The sequence below is a fragment of the Bidens hawaiensis genome, unplaced genomic scaffold (genome assembly GCF_021521415.1).
Source record: "Bidens hawaiensis isolate Kalapana, Puna unplaced genomic scaffold, B.hawaiensis_p1.1 tig00012376_1, whole genome shotgun sequence".
NCBI lineage: Eukaryota > Viridiplantae > Streptophyta > Magnoliopsida > Asterales > Asteraceae > Bidens > Bidens hawaiensis.
Window position 1 is genome coordinate 193,698 of NW_027492009.1, and position 18,257 is coordinate 211,954.

At 37.6% G+C, this 18,257-nt stretch overlaps 1 pseudogene; it reads right to left on the reverse strand.

The window, feature by feature from the left end:
• Positions 1-14,422: 14,422 nt before the first annotated feature.
• LOC143540849 (uncharacterized) lies at positions 14,423-16,088 on the reverse strand (annotated as a pseudogene).
• Between the last annotated feature and the right edge of the window lie 2,169 nt (positions 16,089-18,257).

Below are 18,257 nucleotides of genomic sequence, written 5' to 3' on the forward strand. Positions count from 1 at the left end.
TTAGTCCCATCTTGAAGGCTTCGACAGTAGCTTCCATGTCAAGGTTGGGGATCTCCAAAGCTTCCCTGCTAAATCTGGTTATGTAATCCCTTAAGGATTCATTATTACGCTGAACAATTCTATATAAGTCACCTGTCATTTTCTCAAAAGATCTACTACAAGAAAATTGGTTATTGAACAAATTAATCAAATGAGAAAATGATGTAATAGTGTTGGAAGGAATACTCAATAACCATTTGAGGGCTGGCCCCGTTAATGTTGAACCGAATCCCTTGCATAGGCAAGCTTCTTTGATGTCAATGGGGATGGGGTTGATCTCCATCCCTTCTCTGTACTGAGCTATGTGTTCCACAGGATCCGTAGTGCCGTCGTAGAGCTTCATGCTGGGAGTTTGGAACTTCTAGGGATTTCTACGTCGCATATAGGCCAAGTAAACCTAGATACCATGTGGCTACCTGCGGGAACTTCAACTATGGGACGTATTATCCCCGGGATATTGGAAATCATATCCTTCATTTTCTGCAATTCCATGGCTATATCAGAGGATATCCCCTTATCCTGCACATGTCCATGGTTAGTGAATAAATTATAATTAAGTAAACCGTTACCGAGGTCGTGGTTAGGTCTCTGGTATAATGAGCCTTGACGACTAGTTCCTCCATAGAAAGTATCCTTAGGATAAGGTGACGTCTGCATAGGGATGTCATCTCCAATAGGCACTTCAGAGGACACCATAGGAGATCCTAACGAGAATATACCAGCTGGCATGGTTGAACGAGGCTGCATGTTCACGGAGTCTGGCCTCGTAGGTCTGGATAATTCCGAGGATACCGGAGGGTAGGTTCCCTAGTATCCTGACTGCTGTGTAACGCTGTTAATTTTCGGTTTAATTATTTATGTCTTGTAAAGTATGTACAATTCTCGGGAGTTATCCGGCATCCCTCGATGACCTTCCCATCCCTCCGGTACGTTAAATTATTTAACTTTTCAACCAAGATGTTACTTCTTTAAAATTGGAGGGGCTAGAGTGTAAAAATTTTATAACATAAACAAACCCTAACCCCTACACCCCCCCCCCCTTGTGTCCGATCGGCAGGAAGCCAAGCCCCAAGCACCCTTGTTTTTCTTTTGTGCAGCCAAGGTTAAGGTCTAAAACTTCAATTTAAGGTTAGTTCTATATTTCCCCAACTCTTTTACACCTTAATTGGTCATAATAACCCGCTTATTGATCGTTAAATCGCGTGTTGTAGGGTTACCGGGTGGCTGTCAATTATATCAGTTTCGGGACTGTTTTGGTTGAGGTCTTTGCACCAAAATCTTCCTAGGTATGTCTAGTATAACATACTTAAAAATCATGTCCATTGGTGTTGGTTTGATTGGTCAACTAGTTGTAGATTGAAAACTAGTTTTCGGTTGTCTAAAATGGTGATTTGTTGCGTTTAACGCGAGGGATGAAGTAAGTGATGACCAATTCAGTTTGGATAGCTTCGATTTGATGTACGGGCTGTTGGAAAATGATTTTTATAAGCATTGGGGCTGAATTGGTTGTTGGTTACTCAAACGGGTCGGTGCAACGCGCATTCGCGTTTATTGAATAGTTGGTGCGTTGTACTTGCGAGTTACCGACCCATTTGACTCGTGAAGCATCGTATGGACTTTTTGGCTGTGAAATTATCATATTGGGTCCACACGGGGCTGAGTTGGATGTTAATTTCCTAAAAAACTCTTAAACGCACGTGTTAGTATCACCTAGTGCTTCCGGGGGTAATTTGGGAATTCTTTATTCCTGGAAGTATCTACGGGTCGTGTCGGTAAATGAAGGGCCCTGGGGGCTGTTATGATTGAGTTTGATGAGGTCGAGGCTTTAGGTAACTCGAACCATGTTAGAACGTCTCGTAGGATAAACGAGTCCTTTCGATGTCGTTAGTAATGTTTGTATGTAAACCGACAGGCGTTTGAGTTTTGGGGATACTTAGGGGTTCTCTAGCTCATGGTGAATACGTGCCTTGTGTCAGGTGAGTTCTTGATGCCCTTTTTACTCTTTTTAATTTTTTGGGCTAGCATGCACACCTAAGCGATTTTGCTTGATGAACCATTTAAACTATTTTGTATAGGCATACTTGTATAGGGTAGGCCTTGGGATGATACTATGGTATGTTTGTATGTATTATTGTATGGCCAATAATTGGCAATGTTTATTAGTCGTTATCGACTAAGGATGTTTACGTATGCCTACTTTGTGTTTGCATACGTTGGATGAGATGTTACGTGTTTGGGTTGTACGTGTGCTCGACCCTGATGTTATTACTTGGATGATATATATATATATATAGGGATGTAATTATAAGGATGTATATATATATATATATATATATATATATATATATATATATATATATATATATATATATATAATGATGATTACTTATTGTTGATGACGGCCTAACTGTTATATCCCGTTTATTTTAAAAAACTCTTGGAATGACTATTATGATTATTATTATAGATGTTAATTAATAAAACTTGAACTCACTCAGCTGAAGCTGACTTTGTGTGCATGTTAGTGTGAGTTTCAGGTTAGGAGGTGGATGCATTACCGCTTGGACGTGCACGAAACTACTTGGACGGTGGAGGGCATGCTTAGTCGGAAGTTTTAATAATAATAAACATTTTTTTTCTTTTAGCGTTTTATTAAATACATTTTAATTTGGTTTTGGGCATAATTCCCGGGTTTTGGGAACTTGTTTTATTAATTATGATTTTTCGCTGAATTATACTCTGAATTGGTTATTTTAATGGAATGCACTGTTTTTGAGTTTAAGAATTTTTTTTTGTAAGTATATTTTGTATGAATACCAACTGTAGGATTCCCGGGATTCCGGGTCTTACATGCTGCTGGGGTGGAATCCTTGCTGATTGTGTCCCCAAGGATCCGGGATTCTGAAGGATAGATGATCCTGTAGAATCAAAATCAAGGACCCTGGGCATGATTGGAGTGGCCTCCTGCCCTAGTTTCTTTTTGATTCCTTCAATCTCCTTGAATAGCCTTGAGTTGGTCTTCTTTTGCTGCTCCATGTGAGTTTTGACCTGTTTCATCAAAACAAAAATATCATTGTTAGAAATAACTAGGTCTACCCGTGTAGAGGATCCCGCGAATGGTGGAAGTTCTCCTTTGGGCTGAGTATTTTTCTTCAGCAATGGTGGAGGTCCTGGTTTGACATTTGAAGCAGCAGTGACCACCGGGGCAAAGACGAAACTGGTTTTTGGTTGTGAGGCCATTGTCCAGAGAATGAAAGTGATTGAAAATGAAATAAACGGATTTCAAGGATTGAAGCACCGTTGCCCCACGGTGGGCGCCAAATTGTTTTGGTCAAAAATTGAAAAGTGTGATTTTACGACGAAATTAGTAAAATGGGACTAGGTGCTTGTAAATATTGCTTGAACACAGAGATTTGTTGCGAGGAAAAACCCTGTTATCCTTAGGATAACAAGAAAAAAACCCCGGGTGGGGAAAACTATCACCACTGATTTATTAATAATAAAGTGGTTACAAGTAAAAATCATAAATATGGTCCATAAACATGTTTTGATCATACTTGTTTAAATAAGTAACTTTTGTACTTGTTTAACCTTGATTAATACCATAAAAACATGTCTTAATTGCTAAAAATCATTCCTAACCATGTAAAAATCCTAAATATGGTCCATAAACATGTTTTGATCATACACATGGTAAGGAACCTGTTTTGATAGTTTTTTTGGCCATAAACACGGATTAAAGGGTTGAAACGGCGTTTTTACGGTTCAAAAGTTCGTTTTTGTGCACTAGCCGAAACCCTAAGTTAAAGGGCTGTTCTATTGATGAAACCTGCTTGGTTTGTGATATAGGACCTGTACCTAGCCTACATAGGAGCTCAAGAGCTTGAAAATTTGATTAGAAAGGCGGAAACGAACCAAAACCGCTAAGGTAATGCCGAAACACTCGCTTACGGGCTGTTTAGGTTAAGGTTGTGATGTGCATATTATTAGGCCTTGAAATTTTTCAGGGATATCAGGGACCATGTCATTGAGTCCCTGTTCAAATTTGGTAATTTTTTGACGATCCGAGAATATTTGGCGAATTTATTACCGAATTGGGACGTTTATTTGGGAAAAATAGCTAAAATACTTCAAAAATTATGAAATTTTCTGGTAACTCAGATTTGATGTATTTTGATCACATATGAATTTTGGGATCATTTGGAGAAGTTTAAAGGTGTTTTGCTTATATGCGTTCGTGTGAATTTTTATAGCCGAATTTGGGCCGAAAAGAATATCTCACGAGCTTTTTACATTCTATAATTGATACAGGTTGTTTTGGGACATGATTTGAGTATTCAGAAATTTTTGTGGAATTTTTGAAAATTGTTTGGGGTAAACGGACGATTTTCAGACGAAATATAGCTGATAAAATGAATTTTTATAAATTAATAAATCAATAAATAATTACAGAAATATTTTTATAAAAATCTACCTATTATAATTGATAAGTGTCTAAATTTTCATAATTTAATGATTAACGGTTAATTAATTAAGCTAATTTGAATATTAAACAAATTCAGTTTTTATAAAAACCGGCAAGTTTGCGACTAGCGAACCTGCGGGAATGTCAAAACACCAAGAGTGATCAAAAATCATATTTTCGGATTAATTAAGTAAAAACGAACTTTTCTATGAGAAACCTGGACATTCTGGGTGGATTGTGCGCGTTTCTTCTCAAATCAAACTGAATAAACGGAAACGGGCCCCGTGGCTAATCCGGGACCCCAGTATGTGATCCTTCTTTATAACTTAATCATTTTATTAACCAATACATTTAGCCAAGCATATTTTCCCATAACTGTTTTCTAAACATGTAAACGAGCAACTTGGCCCAGCTGGGAAAACGGGAATCGGAGCCAAGTTCAGTTTTGAGTATTAGACATTGAACAACATCACAACCTAAGCCTATTGCCACTTTCTGGGCGTTCCAGCTACACCCAGATTAGTTATACAGCCCAGTTTAGTATTGAGATTATAATAATATTTAAATATTAATATTATTATAATATTGATTATAGGAACTACTGATAGCGTACCGAACAAACCACGAGCTGATACAGTACTGATTATCTACTAAATCGTGAGTTTCATGACCCCACTCTTTAAACAGTTTTACGAACTTTTGGGGTGAAAAACATGTTTGATTACATATACATACCGAAACATGTATTGATGTGAATGATCTAAGTGCTAACACACGAAAGTCCCCACTAACACAATGATTAACTTCGAGCTGATGGCTTGTGAATAGTACTATTGGTTTGACAAACCCAAACGGAGCTGGCATGTATTGCTGAGACTTTACCCCGTTTGCACATGACCATAATTATACAACACGCTATGTAGTGTTAGACATAGCTACTTGGGACATGTTGTGGGTGGAAAGGGCCACAGTGATTTATTGAGCGTGGGAAATGGATGCACGCAGCACATACAGTCAAGGCTTCACTGTAGCTTCGCATAATTACATCATTTACATACATACATACTTATTTCATGATTACAAGTGTTGACTTGTAAATACTCATTACTGTTTTCTTGAAACTCGTGAAACTCACCAACTCTAGTAGTTGACCCGTTTTAAACTGCTTTTCAGGTGTACCTAAATCGGAATGATTTGGTGATCTGTTACTTGCCCAAGGTGTGTGGTTGATGCTATGTGAATAGAAGCAAGGGCGTTAGTAGTAAGACCGTATAGTTAACGAATTAGTTTTGTTTGTATCGCCTAGTCTATAAAACAATGATAGAACAATGAATTGTAATATATTGTAAATTAGTTTGTGATGTTTCTTTATAAACAATGTGTGGATACCAGAGGTGTCTGTTATATTCCCGTTTTACGCTTCCGCATTGTGCTAGTCGGGGTGTGACACATTCAAATATATTTTTGTAATTATATTTAAAATTCCATGATACGACTACAAAACATTCCGGGTATTGTTTCTCCTGTGATGGTGGATCTTTTGTCATTTTGGGTGCCTCTAATATGCTCAAGTCGTGTATTTTTCAAATTCCTTTTAATTATTTTAATTAATTTCTTTATTCTTCCTCACAAGGATACTATTCCATTATCTAATTTTAAATTAGTTAAGTATTCTCGAATTATGATAAACAAATTAATTTTAAATTAATTAATTAGGATGGGGGTATGAACTTCCCTTCCTATACTTATGGTTGTGCGTGGCGCTGTTTGATGGGATTTACCGAGTCAAACCGAAGTTTCGGTTTTTTGTTTTTTCAAAACCATTGGCTTAGGGTTTTTGGGTTCAATTCGTTTTTGAAGCGTGGTTGAGTTTCTTTAAATGTTAAATGCAACTAATTTGCCAACAAGGCCACGAATACGTTAATTAAGCGAGTTTTGTAATGAGGTAAAAAATGAGTTTTGTAATTCGGTTCATTTGATCTTGGGGCCATTTGTTGATTTGATAAAATTAAGTGAGTTTGAGAGAGAGATTAGATGAATGAGTGAAATTTTGTGTTAAAAAATGGTTGAATAGGGGTTATACCGGGTAATTTTTTTAATTTTTAAAAGTGACCGTTTGGACAGTCATATAACCGTTGTGAGGTTGGGAAGTCTGTTACCCTTCATACCATAATCCAAATCCACACAATCAAATTCATTATAAAGCATCTGACATGTGACATTTCACATTGTTTTGAATACACCAGTGGTTGACTTTTCTATTATCATGTCAACTGACTTCCTAATTTTGACACCAACCGTTGATTTTACAGATTATCCAGCTCCAATCAAATAAGATTTTGCAATAATTTAGTAACTACATATGATTGCATGCAGTATTATCATAAACTCCATAGTCCCATCCCCCATTTCATAATATCTCGACCCGATCTCGTTCATCGATCAATATAATTGTGAAAACGTTATAGAGCCTATGGATCTAGTCGCAACACCGATATGTTAATCCGTTTTAATACATTAAGAATCAATACATTATGTTGAAGATACATTAATGGAGGATCTGGAGCCATTCCGGCATGGTAACATTACTTTAGACATAAATATAGCACAGATCTCTATGTAGAATAACTAACTTAGATCTCTATGTAAAATAACTAACTTAATCTATTTATACGCAAGCAACATTCGTTAGAGCTCATTCGTTAGACTTACTAATGAATGAGCCTTTCCACTAGCGAATGGCCTCTCATTCGTTAACCTTCCTAACAAATGAGTAATACTTTAACGAATGGCTTCCTATTCGCTATATTCCATAGAGAATGGACACCTTAAATAACGAATGAGTCTAGTCTTGAACGAATGGACCTCAATGCACCATTTTACATTAAGTGTAAAGACTAAACTACCCCTAGCCTATTCGAACAGCTGCGGTCACCAAATCTGTGCACTTACAAACTCCCCCTTTTACGTTAACGACGAATACGTTAAAGTTGAATACTTTAACTGCAGATCATCAGCCGTAATACTTTAACTCCCCCTTGGCTGATGATTCTTAGGCTCGTGCAGACAGACAAAAAGTATCTCTTGTAAGCAAACCAACAACTTGTAGCTTCTCATATCAGATCTCCCCCTCAAATAAGCATGTCAGGTGATCATCTTGATCATCCAACTGGCATATGATATGGAACAATCTTTCACCAATTCCACAATTAGCAACAAGTCATCAGCTATCTGTCAGCACTGGTAAAGTAAAAATGTCTTTACATTTGACTTCGTCACACATCTTCATGAACAACCCGATCATTCAACATCTTTCACTTCGGTCTTCACTCTCTCGATAACGTCTATCCAAAATTATCACTATTTGAAGCTCTTCGGCATCCCATTCATTGGGATGCGCTACCATTTTGGGCATATGATTCAGAGTTCCAACCTTCGTTAGTCAATCCCGAACGATCAGATTCTTCAATCCAATAACAAGACCCGTATATTCCTCAACAAGATTAACCCTTTAAAGAATTCTCCCCTTCAACAGAAGCAATCCGTCGAATACTTGTATCCAGCATAGTCAAGATCAAAGTCCTTTAGAAAGAAGTAAACTGACAGACACTCGTATCCCACATAGTCAGGTTTCAATCTCAAACAAATCAATCCATAATCGAAGAATAATTACAGTCGTGAACTCAGTGAAATGTAGCTTTGCAATCACGTATTACCACTTGAATTGCAGTAATTTTCAAGAAATCCTTGCAAACATAGGAAGATAGCAAACGAATAAACTCTTTGAAGTTTTATCTTCCCCTTTTCTTGACAAATTCGGCAAGGTTTTGAACAAATCTTCGAAAATCTTCAATAAAATTCTCTTTAACTTAATCAGGTACTCCCCCTCGGCCCATCTATATACGTAAAAAGTCGGACGGAAAATATGTCACCAAAATTTTCGAGAAGAGTGTCCCGCATATTTGGAGAATCCTAGAAAAATTTTGTTTAAGAAAATTTTCTGAAAATACTCTTTTTTTAATCCTTATACGCTACATCCTTCATTCGTTATACTTGAACGAATGAATCACATTCGTTAACCACATATCCTCTTTCATTACAACAGTAATCTCATACGCTAAAACATCCTCATTCGTTTGAGCAATAGCACATTCGTCCAAACTCCATCCACATTCGTTAAATTCCTTAACGTATGAACTTACTCGTTAAACCTTTGTAATGGATGAGTTTAAATTAACGAATGAGTTGTTAGACGGTTACTGTAGCTGGAAAATTCTGTTAATCGCCGGAAAAATGGTTTCAGTCGCAGGAATCTGGAAAACTCAAGCTCATCCATGGCGGATTTCATCAAAACATCATAATTAATCATCAGATTACACGCGAATGCTCGGATTTTGATCAGGAACATGAATATATCATCCAATTCGTTATTCATTCACTAATTCATATCCAAATCTGATCAAATTATAACCTGAATCCAATGAACACGAAGAACGTATCACGAGCAACTCTTGCTCTGATACCACTTGTGAAAACGTTATAGAGCCTATGGATCTAGTCACAATAATGATACGTTAATCTGTGTTAATACATTAAGAATCAAAACATTATGTTGAAGATACATTAATGGAGGATCTGGAGCCATTCCAGCATGGTAACATTACTTTAGACATAAATATGGCACAGATCTCTATGTAGAATAACTAACTTAACCTATTTATAGGTAGGCAACATTCGTTAGAGCTAATTTGTTATACTTACTAGAGAATGAGCCTTTCTACTATCGAATGGAGTCTCATTCGTTAACCTTCTAAACGAATGAGTAATAATTTAACGAATGACTTCCTATTCGCTATATTCCATAGCGAATGGACACCTTAAATAACGAATGAGTCTACTCTTTTAATAATGGACCTCATTCTCTAAGCATGCTTAGCGAATGAGCCATTTTACAATAAGTATAAAGACTAAACTACCCCTAGCCTATTCGAACAGCTGCGGACACCAAATCCATGCACTTGCAATAATAGGCCAAGACCTCGCTGTCTTAAATAAAAGAATAAAACACCAAGACTCAATATGTCACTGAACATGGTCTTTATAGAATAGGATGTACGGAAAAGTATAAAAAAATTATTAGGAGGATCAAATGCCCATAACAAATCCTAAAATTCCATAAAACCGCTGAAATGTCCATTTTACCATTATCTCTCTCTCCTGACTCCCAACCCCAAACCACATACGAATTATTCATGATTTAATGTTTCCAATCATAATTGTTAGGGCTCGGATTTTCAGTATCCTAAGCAAACGATATGTTCAAGATAACTCCAAGATATAGTATCCTCCGAAGATACAGACTCGGACTACTCGTCAACAACCAAAAAGAACATGTTAAACAAGGTCAAACGGCTACCTTAAATAAAACGTGTTCAAAAAGGAAATGTGGTTGATTGGAAGGAGTCTGTTATCTCCGGAATTACAGGGATGACTAATCAGGAAAGAATCAATTATTCCCGGAAAAGTAGGAACGGCTAATTGGAATTTAGTCTTCTGTTTCCTTTATTGTAGGCAATCTTGTTAGGTCCTTTTGTATATAAATAGAGCTACAAACGGATCATAACACACACTTTATCACATGAGACTTCGCAATACTCATTCTTTGTAATCACGATCCAGTTTGAGCTCCACCAATTGTAACCACTTTTTGTTATTAATAAACCGGTGGTGATAGTTTTCACCGCCCGGGGTTTTTTTCTTGTTATCCTCAGGATAACGAGTTTTTTCCTCGCAAAAAATCGCTGTGTTCTATCATTTTACATTCGTTACAAGCAAGCACCAAGCCCCAATTACTAGTTTGGTTACAAAATTACCTTTGTCAATTTTTGACCAAAACAATTTGGCGCCCACCGTGGGGCAATCGGTGCTTTAATCCATCAAAACCGTTTGTTCCACTCTCAATTACTTTCATCCCTTCATTATGGCCTCACAACCAAAAACTAGCTCCATTCTTGCTCCGGTCGCCACTATTTTAAATGTTAAACCCCGGTCCTCCGTCGGTCCCAAAGAAGAGCGCTCAACCTAAAGGAGAACTTCCACCGTACCCGGGAACCTCTACACGGGTAGATCCGGTTATTTCTAACAATGAGATTTTGCTTTAATGAAACAGGTCAAAACTCACATGGAGCAGCAAGAAAAAACCAACTCAAGGCTATTTAAGGAGATTGAAGGGATCAAGAAAAAACCAGGGCAGGAGGCTACTCCAATCATGCCCTGGGCCTTTGATTTTGGTTCTCCAAGATCATCTATCCTTCAGAATCCCAGATCCTTGGGGACACAATCAACAAGGACTCCGTCTCAGCAGCAGTCAGGATACTAGGGAACTTATCCTCCGGTATCCTCAGAGTTACCTAGACCAACGAGGCCAGAATCTATCAACATGCAGCCTCGTTCAACCATGCCAGCCGGCATATTCTCGTCAGGATCTCCCATGGAATCCTTTGAAGTGCATGTTGGAGATGACATCCCTATGCAGACGTCACCTTATCCTGAGGATACCCTCAATGGAGGAACTAGTCATCAAGCCTCAGGATACCAGAGACCTAACCACGATCTCGCTAATAGTTTACTTAATGCTAATTTATACACTAACCGTGGATCTGTGCAGGATAAGGGAATATCCCCCGAGATAGCCAGGGAATTGCAGAAAATGAAGGATATGATTTCTAATATCCCTGGGTTAATCCGTCCCATAGCTGAAGTTCCGGTAGGCAGTCACAAATTATCCAGGTTCACATGGCCTATATGCGACGTGGAGATCCCCAAGAAGTTCCAGACGCCCAGCATGAAGCTATACGATGGCACTAAGGATCCTGAGGAACACGTAGCTCAGTATAGAGAAAGGATGGAGGTCAGCCCCATCCCTATTGACATCAAAGAAGCTTGCCTATGCAAGGGGTTCGGTTCAACACTAACGGGACCGGCTCTCAAATGGTTATTGAGTATTCCTTCCAACACTATTACTTCATTTGCTTATTTGATTAACTTATTCAATAATCAATTTTCTTGTAGTAGATCTTTTGAGAAAATGACAGGTGATTTATATAGAATTATTCAAAATAATAATGAATCCCTAAGGGATTACATAACTAGATTTAGCAGGGAAACTTTGGATATCCCCAACCTTGATATGGCGGCTGCTGTTGAGGCTCTCAAGATGGGGTTAAAGAAGGATTCATCCTTCTATGATGATCTTGTCATGACTCCATGCAGGAATCTTGATGAAGTAAGAAACAGGGCGTTAAGATACATCCGGCTAGAGGATGATAAGAAGGCTCATGAAGGTTTGGTTATCCCGAAGTATGAGTCTACCAACAGGAAGTCGGACTCTCCATAGAAGTTCTCTAGGCAAAAGCCTTATTGAAGAATTAGACACTATTGATGAGCTCAGAGATCTAGCTAAGATCAGAATGGCATCATATCAACAAAGAATAGCCAAGTCCTACAACAAGAACATTCGAATCCGAAGATTCCAAGTAGGGGTCATGGTGTTAAGAGAGGCATTCCAGAATACCACTAACCCAGCAGTTGGGAAGTTAGCTCCAAAGTGGGAAGGTCCTTACTTGATCGATTCAGAAGCAGGCAAAGGGCCTACAGGTTAATCACTATGGAGGGAGTCCCTATACCAAGAGCTTGGAATGCTATCCATCTCAAGGCATATTTTTGTTGCTATCCTTAACTGGTATGTTCATATCCTCAACATCTTAGGATAAAGGTAAGTTCCTTGATCTACTTTTACATTGTTTCATATTTAAACTTTATTATCTCTTTATCAAATTTACTGACTTAAGCATCGGAGGGGTGTTAGCCAGGCTAACACCCACCCCTCATTAAGAGCTTAGTGTTTTGCAGTTATCCCAAGGATATGTTATCTTCACACCAGTGAGGGGCTGATCACCTCACACACGAATAAGATATCTTCGATATCTTCTAAGGTTTAAAGGTTTTCACCTTTCTAACGAACGCCTGGAGCGCACGAATAAGATATCTTAGATATCTTCTAAGGTTTAAAGGTTTTCACCTTTCCAACGAATGCCTGGAGCGCACGATGATTCGGATATAGTTCGAGGCAGGCGGACCAGACCAGCTGATAATCCATTTGTTGTTGGCTATATACAAAATCCTTAAGATAAGTGGCAGACGTGTCACACATACGGTTTATAACATTTTCATGTTATCTAAAGTTTTGGCATTTACATGCCTGTACGTTTGGGACTTTCCCCAGTATTATCTCAAGCTTAGACATTGTCATGTCTCCCAAGTCAAGGCCTAGTCGCCAGTGAAAAGGCTTTATCGCCAGTACAAAGGCCTTGTCTCCAGTAAATGGGCTTTATCGCCAGGATTATCTAACTTTGTTTTGACAGATCGAAGATCGGACAAATCGCTAAATGTAGATATATTATAAAGTTGTTTTTGACTTAGCAAAATTCCAGAAACATGATACTTCAAAAAGCTCAACAATTGGGGACATCATATGTAAGCTAACTAGACTTATAAATGATCTCCATGAAGGTACTCTTTACACATAGTTCTATCACTCAATTTAAATTTCAAGGTATGATCTTTTGGTTTGATTGTGATAACTCACACAAGGCATAAGGATATATTATCCTTAAGATGTTTTATGATAAGTCTTAAAGATATATTTTCAGAAGAGATAATCCTTAAAATATTTTATTCTGAAATATAATAAGTTTAAGATATATGTTTTCTGGGTACATTATCCTTAAGATGTTCTGTTTTGAAAACTTAAGTCTCAAAAATATTTCTCGGACACATTATGAATAAAACGTATCAACATGAGTTATCTAAAATATCATACAATTAAAACACAATGTAAAAGCCAAAAGATTATGTCATTACTAACGGAAATTGCAGGAAATTAAGAACAATGCCCAGGCTTTGTTCTCAACAAACAGGAAGACTCTTCCACATTCTCTCCGCTCAGCTCCGCCACGATCTTCTCTCAAGCTACCACATCCCAAACAGGAGTCTCCAACCCATCAGCCTTAGCCTCCTGAGCCTTCACTTGATGACGGAAAGCTTGAGTTTTTTACTCATGGTGATTGAAGATGAAGAAGCAAAGAAATTTACGTGGATAATGATCGGCTTATCCACTCCATCTGCAGAATTCGAGATTCAAAAAATCAATAGGTGTAAACCACCTTTTACAGCCGTTAATTTTGGGGACAATTGTTAGGGCTCGGATTTTTAGTATCCTAAGAAAACGATATGTTCAAGATAACTCCAAGATATAGTATCCTCCGAAGATACAGACTCGGACTACTCGTCAACAACCTCAAAGAACGTGTTAAACAAGGTCAAACGGCTACCTTAAATAAAACGTATTCAAAAAGGAAATGTGGCTGATTGGAAAGAGTCTGTTATCTCCGGAATTACAGGGATGGCTAATCAGGAAAGAATCAATTATTCCCGGAAAAGTAGGAACGGCTAATTGGAATTTAGTCTTCTGTTTCCTTTATTGTAGACAATCTTGTTAGCTCCTTTTGTATATAAATAGAGCTATAAACGGATCATAACACACACTTTATCACATGAGACTTCGCAGTACTCATTCTTTGTAATCACGATCCAGTTTGAGTCCACCAATTGTAACCACTTTTTGTTATTAATAAACCGGTGGTGATAGTTTTCACCGCCCGGGGTTTTTTCTTGTTATCCTCAGGATAACGAGTTTTTTCCTCGCAACAAATCGCGGTGTTCTATCATTTTTACATTCGTTACAAGCAAGCACAAAGCCCCAATTACTACTTTGGTTACAAAATCACCTTTGTCAATTTTTAACCAAACAATAATATTTTGAACTTTTATAAAATTCTAAAACTTGGGTTCTTAGATATTCAGTCATCTTTTCTTTCTACACTTGTTAGTTTTAGAAGGATGGTTCGCATACGAGATTCTTGCCCTACTTCTGGAATTAGGCGTAGTGCCATCGAAAAATTAGTAGAATTAGGCAAGAAGCCTCGGTTGAAAATTTCTTCAAGAAAATTCTCCGCCTCTACATACTCGTTTTTCTTCAACAACTCTTGAACAATGAAATTGTACGCAACACTATTAGGCAAACAACCACCCTCTTCCATCTTTCTTAGCAATTCTTTACCATTAACCAACAACCCTTCTTGGCAATATACACGTATCATCCCATTATATGTCCTACATTTGGTTTCAATCCTTTCAATAAAAGTTCATCAAGCAGATCCATAGCCAACTTAGACTTACCATATTTGCTACAATGATCAATCAGTATGGTATGAAACCCTACATTTTCCATCAATTCTTTACTTCCAAGTGAACGAAAAAGAACCAATGCATCCGAACAATGGGAGTTTTTGCACATTCCATGCAACAAGATACCGTAGGTGCATATGTCGGGAGTCGGGCCCTTTGCTTGCATCTTCTTAAAGAGTTCTATAGCCATTGTCGGATGCGCTGATGCAAACCTTGTATCATGCTACTGTAAGTGATAACACTAGGAATCAAACCCTTGTCTTGGATTTCTTGAAGAAGATGCATAGCCTTATTAGTTTTCTTCTTATTATAGTATCCGTTTATCAGACTGTTATGTGATGATATTGGGCAAAATATTTCTCTACATCATACCATCAAGAACTTTCTCTGCTTCATCTATTTCACCGCGTAGACGGTATCAATAAATTAGTGCACTATATGTGATTACATTTGGATATAGTCCCCTTTGTACCATTTCCTATACACCAAGATACTAAAACTGACGACTGACGGAGATACTCCTTCCTTCTCCATATCCATCAACATTTTTGCAGCTTCTGTATCTTGAGCAAAGTTACATAGACCTTGAATCAAAGAGTTGTATGTCAAAACGTCTACAAAAACACCCTTTTCAGTCAACTTGGAAAATATTTTGAGTGCATGATCAGCCATTTTGTCTTTTCAAAGGCTATCATTAACCGTATTGTATTGTTCTACCCATGGTTTACACGAGCTTGCTTCCATGAACCTGAGCAACTCAAGGGCATTGCTAGTGTGACCTGTTTTACAAAGCCCGTTAATAATGCTTCCAAACATAATATAAATCTGATCAGGCTCACAAAGTTTGTCTATAATCAGTTTCTTGAACAACTCAATAGCTTCAAAAACGTGATCCGCAAGAACAAGCCCATGAATTAGCATCGTATAGGTGGCTAAATCAGGTGGATGACCTTGCTTGAATACGGTGACTAACAAGGCAAAACCATAGACGACTTGATTAAGGAGATAATGAAAATAAATAAAGATGTTCATTGTATAGATATTAGCAAGAATACCCATCAACTTCATTTTTTAAAGAGCGTAAGCGCGGTCGAATAATGGTTCATCTTCACAATAACATTAATCAACTAACTGTATTGGATAATGGAAGGTGGAGCTTGTCTTTGAAGCATTTCATCAAACACTTGGAGTGTATCATCAACTTCATAAGCATTTTTGATTCTTTGATTGAAAGAGATGTCGAGTAATTACGAGTTCGAAATCTAGTGCAGTTCATCATTCTGCAAACGATCTTAGTTTTGAGATCATGCAGTAGAGATGATACAAACCTACTGAAAAGAGTGGAATAAGCATTCCATTTCTATGAAATGGTATAATTTCATTATTTTTTCGTGTTGCAAATTTTTTAATATAATTTTAAGAAAAACGTTATATGTTTTATATTTATTATATCTTAAATACTTCATGCTAAACTCTGAATCCAGCGTGGCTCGGTTAAGACAACATGGTCTAATCAGAGTGGGGTAACGTGACTCTTCAAATTTATTGTGTATTGATATCATGCGTGAGTGATGGTTAAAATATGTTGGTAGCTTTCCACACAAGATCGTATTTTAAATTTATAAAAATGGTTTCTACTAGGACTAAATCACACACAAATAGGCAAGTGTACATATCGTATATGTAAAATAATATTGGTAAGAACCAAGTATCGATCCATGGACACGAATGATTTCTAATAATGAATCTTTGTTTTAAATTAACCAGAGATAATAATCATTTAAGGATGGTTTTAAACTAATTCTTTTATAATTAAAGTACATAAAATAGGTGAACAAGGAGATAAGTTTTAGACAAGAAAATCAGTATGTAAAGGTTATCATCTAAATCAAGAATCCACTCCATTCTTCCTTAATGATTATTATGATGAGTATGTGATTAACTTGCTTTAATAATATAAGATAGAATAACCTCTCATTTCTAAGTGAATTACCCTATGACAAAGAAGAAAATTGAATGTATAACTTCATGTCTACCATGAAAATATGAATTTGAGTAAGCAAGTAGTTTTAGTAAAGTATAAAGATTAGAATTAACTTTGATTTCTTAAACACCAATTCTAACAACTTTGAGTGGTTATAGTTTATTCACACTACCTTCCTTTGGTTGATTTAAGTAGACTATAATTACACATTCCTTTAGCATATGACTTTTTTTAAACTAGATTGATAGCCTAATCAATCGGACCTATGTCAAGTTTGGCTTATGTTCGTATACTTGTTCAAGCGTCCCACTCTAATGCTTCTGGTTGCGTGTGTCTTGCCCAATTATTTACTAGCCACGCCATTTGGAAATCCCCTTCCAATTTTACATGGTTCCAGTGATTACCTCCATAATTAACAACGACTATAACCGGAATATCAGAATGCTGGTTAAGACCATATCTCATCAGGAAATAAGAATGACTGTCACTACCATGTAGATTGACTAGAATACACCCATATGCTTGAGCAATCAGGTGTCCATGAGGGGGTATGTGGAATCAATGACGCTCTGTTGCCGGTCTAACCGTATTGAACCAGTATAGTTTGGTACGAACCGTATCATAATAATCATCAGCCTCTCTATTGAACATGAACCTCCACCACGCTTCGTTCGTGTCCATATCGTTCATCAATTTTTGCCTAACATCAGCCCAATTTTTTTTATTCATCCCCAAACCCACAGCGACTTCTCGGAATTCGTAATTACCGTCTGGGCTTACGTCTTTGATGTTTGAGATGAACGGGTGTGCCCAGCTGGGAATAACGCTCATAAACCTTACTATCAACGGTACGAGGGCTAGAGAATCCATTAAAGGAAACCCAAGGTGAGCTCCTGACAGTTTCTCAATAGAAGAACGTTTCAATGTTGTAGGTCGCATGCTCGAAATTTTAAACCGGGACTAAGACTGGGACATCGAACGAGACAGCGAAGGGGTAGGATTTCATGTGTGGGCACCCGTGACGAGGAAGGGGTGTAGGAGCTGTGTCTCAGGGGATCTAGTTTTTTAGGACGCCCCCGAGGGTCCTCCCGTTTCTCAGGTCTTTCTTAATTGATATATGTGGAAAAACACATCAGCTTCGAGAACAAACTTTTCTTTTGATTACGGTCATTTATTGATGAAAGTTTTTTTTTGATATCCTCTACTCTTGCTTCATAGTCTAGTTCTTCTCTCTGCGGATACGCTGGATCAAAATTTAGCCTCCTCCAGAATGGGTGTACATCCTTTATTCTAATACATCTATTGTTAACTGTGTATCCCTCCAGCCGACAAGCAAATGGAAACCCTGTAGACATAAACAAATGGTGGCTGCATGAAGCTCCACCATCATGCATCTTGTCTATCAAATGATACTCGTTTACAATTAGATCAAGAACCTTGATGGATACCCTATTTAGTAAA